A 3657-nucleotide genomic window follows, 5' to 3' on the forward strand; every position below is an offset into this window, starting at 1 on the left:
GACTTTTAACCATTCATGCTATTCTTCAACTGTATTAACCTCTAGGAGACAAAGAAAATTTGAATGGTGGGTCTCATCAAATTTAGTCTCAGATGCGCATATTCAAGTTAAGTCACCAGGCACTGTTTTATTTGAGACAAACTGTATGAATCTCATTAGGGGTATGTTAACTAATATTCAAATGCATTTAGAAAGTACATTTTAAAAAAAGTCTCTGCATTGAGTTATCAACATTATGTTTGTTTATGTGTTGGTCCCACAGAATGAAAGCCATGGTCAAGATTCTTATCATTTTACTGGCATAGACACTCCTAGGTCCAGATAATAATAATGAATTACATGTAAACAAAAGGAAATGCAATCTGGAGGAAAATCTGTAATGAGATAACTTTATTTTTTTAAGATAATAACCCTCTGTAAAGATTATATTAAAAAAAAAAACTTTATAGCAATTGCAAAGACTGCAGTAACTCAATCAATTCAATTTTGACCCTAACTCTCCAGAGTTAGGTCAGATTCCACAGGTAAGGGCAATCCTCTAAAGACTGTCCTTCAGGCGCTAGTCATAAGTTCAGGGACTCAGGCCACTCATACTTCTGACCAACTGGCTACAAATTCAGGGGTTCCCACAACCCTTTCAGTTTCAGTAACTTGCTGGAATGATACACAGAACTCATTGGAAGGGAGCTTTATTATGGCTTTATTATAGTAAAAGGGTACAAATAAGAAGAAGCCAAAGAAGAGACACACAGGGCAAGGTCAGGGAGGGTCTCAAATGCCAGCTTCCACATGGAGTCAAAATGCATCAACCTCCCCACACGGCAGCGATGTATCTTCTCAATCAGGGAAGCTCATTGTGGTTTTGAGTGCCCTGAGTTTATGTGGAGTTTTATTATGTAGGCATGATTGCTAGCATCAATGCCCATGTGGTTAAGCCCAATCTGCAACCCTCCTATTCCCCAGAAGTTAGGAGGTAGGCTGAATTGATGTGGCTCAAAGCCCCAAACCCTAATTATAAGGTTGTTCTCTCTCATGGGGCCAGCCCCCACACTAAGACTGCAGGTATGCCCAGTCCCAGTCTTGTGTCTTCTCTTTAGCACAAGAACTATCAGGTATGGTCCTGATCCTACCATGAAGAACAAAAGACACTCCCACTGTAGGAAATTTCAAAGATTCAGAGTTGCTTCTCCAGGCACTGAGGACAAAGACCAAACAACTTTTTCATTATACTGTAGGCCACAACCTGGTCTTTGACCATAGTTCCTTACTCTCATTCAGTCATTAATAATCAGCTCAGTTCATCATCGTATAGTATGACCAAAATGTCTCCCGGGACGAAGCTACTCAGGTTTGCAGGCTTCCACTGGACCTGCCAGGTTCCCAAAGCAGAAGTGGTCTGAACAATATATTGTTTCACCTTTTCAGGCATCTGGTATAATGAGCTCTGAGCCTCTCTAGAGACATTAATATAATACTGGGTTTCATTACCCATTTACTCATTCCTTTACCCCCAGCTATTATTTCTCCTTTTCATTTGTCTTTTTTTCTTTACCCAAACTTTTGCAAATTTGGAGAGGATGTTAGGATTGCCAGCAGCAATACTAATCTAGCAAGTGCCTCCCCCAGTCCATTCCCATTCATATAGGTGAAGCTCTGGTCCTGTGACTACTGCAACAGGTAGGAAAAAGTGATTTGGGAAAAAAAAAAAAAAAACAGGTGTGGATGTTGGGGGAAGAAATGTACAGACATGCCCACATCCCCCCATGGTGGGAAGAATTGCACAGCCATACCAGTATGCGCCTCCACACCTCTTTCCCCAGATCCACCAGAAAAGTGGAGGAATCTATCCAGTGGGACCCTGCCTTGGTCCCCTTCAAGTTGAGTATAAGCACATACCCGTGAAGGAATGTAGGTCAGCCCTTCTTGCCTTTAGCTTCCCCCTGTTTTAGAAAAGAAACGTTTCAATTGCTTATTCCAATTCTCTGTTAACCCATTATGCCAAGGATGAGATGCACCATGGTAAGTTCATTTGATGAAATGCCTCTTGGCCCATTATTGGACATTGTGGGCCATAAAAGGTGTTCCTTGGTCCAATAAAATGTAACTCGGTGGCCCAACTTGGTGTAGCATCTTCCTTTCTAGTCCTTTAATAGTGTTTTGAACATTTGCATCTACCATGTGGTATGCAAAGCCCAGTCCAGAGTAAGTTTCTGTTCCTGTGAGGACCCATTTTCAGCCCCTCTGGGGCTACTGGCAGTTGGCTGATGAAATCAAGTTGCCAGCTATGCTCAGGGCCTTCCCCCTGGGGAATCTGCCCACAGCCATCTGCATTCTGTCTTTCTTGGCAGACAGAACACTTGTATTGACATTTTGTACCTCAGAGGGAATAAGAAGAACATGACTAGATGCAGTCCATTTCTGCACTGCTGCAGCCCACTTTGTCCACTCATTTCATGGACCCAGGTGGCCACCTCAAGCAAGCACACCGAAAAGTCCACTTGGCAATTCCAATCATCTTCTGAACCTGGCAAGGTGTTCTTCTGATGGGCATCAGCATGTCCTACTTTAGTGTACCCCTTAAAGTCCCAGAATGATGTCCATAGGGCTGCACCTCCCACATGCTTTCCTTTTACAGTCCAGTTTTCCATTCTCCATCATCCTGACAATACAATAGCCAGGCTATTGGCGATTGTCTTTGAGTCAGTTAAAACCCGAACATAGGGGCTTTTATACATTGTTCAATTCTTCCATCACTTCAAGGAAAACGGCATGCAATGCAGCTCATTGAGCTAATTTATTCCTACCTTCTTCAGAGTCTTTCCATCCCCTGGTCTCAATGTGATGGGCTTCTAAATAAGATGCTATCATTTATCTTGAAACTGCCCTCTATAAACCAAACAGCTCCTTGATCAGTTGAAAGCTATTACAAGGCACAGCCCAAGCATTAGGGTCTGACAACTCCTCAGGTGGTTCCAAGGCCTGTCCTAGGGGAAAAGAGCTCCCTGCTGGTGAGTACCTCCTTGTATTCCGCAGGAGCAAGTTCCTGTATAAATCATTTTCCATTTTACTATGGAACTTTTCTGGGCATTGCTCTTTACCTATGAGAACACCTCTCTGACATCACCTTAGATATTAATGGTTTAAAGATTATCTTATGTACTTCAGTCATAAAGTCTGACTCAAAGTCCAAAATCCAGCTTTCATTTAACTCTCAAACGGAAATGTCCTATACCAAGTCCCAGCAGTCATCATTGGGAGGTGCTCACAAGCTCTTGCCATAAGCCTCAGTCTGTGCTCCATACAAGGCTATTGTACACAGAATTTGTCCATACCAGCACTCTAGCTTCTATTATATACTGCTTGAAACTAATGAACTGTGTGTGTGGGCTCAAGCAATCTTATCAATTCCTATTTAGTATTTCTAATTAAAATTGGCTGAAGGGTGGATTTATATGCCTCCTAGTCTAACCATAGCCCTCATTAGGACTTTGCCAACAAGTTTTGGCATCACAGGCATGAGACTTCTTGTTATGGAGTCCCAGAGACTTTTCCCCACCCCATGACCTTTTTATCCTCTCATGCGTATACAGCCTTGAGTCCCTAGCTGGGAGTTGAGCCCAGGGACCCCAGCCCCTCCCTCAATCTTTATCTTGATTA

This window comes from Choloepus didactylus, chromosome 13, assembly GCF_015220235.1.
Source record: "Choloepus didactylus isolate mChoDid1 chromosome 13, mChoDid1.pri, whole genome shotgun sequence".
Classification (NCBI taxonomy): domain Eukaryota; kingdom Metazoa; phylum Chordata; class Mammalia; order Pilosa; family Megalonychidae; genus Choloepus; species Choloepus didactylus.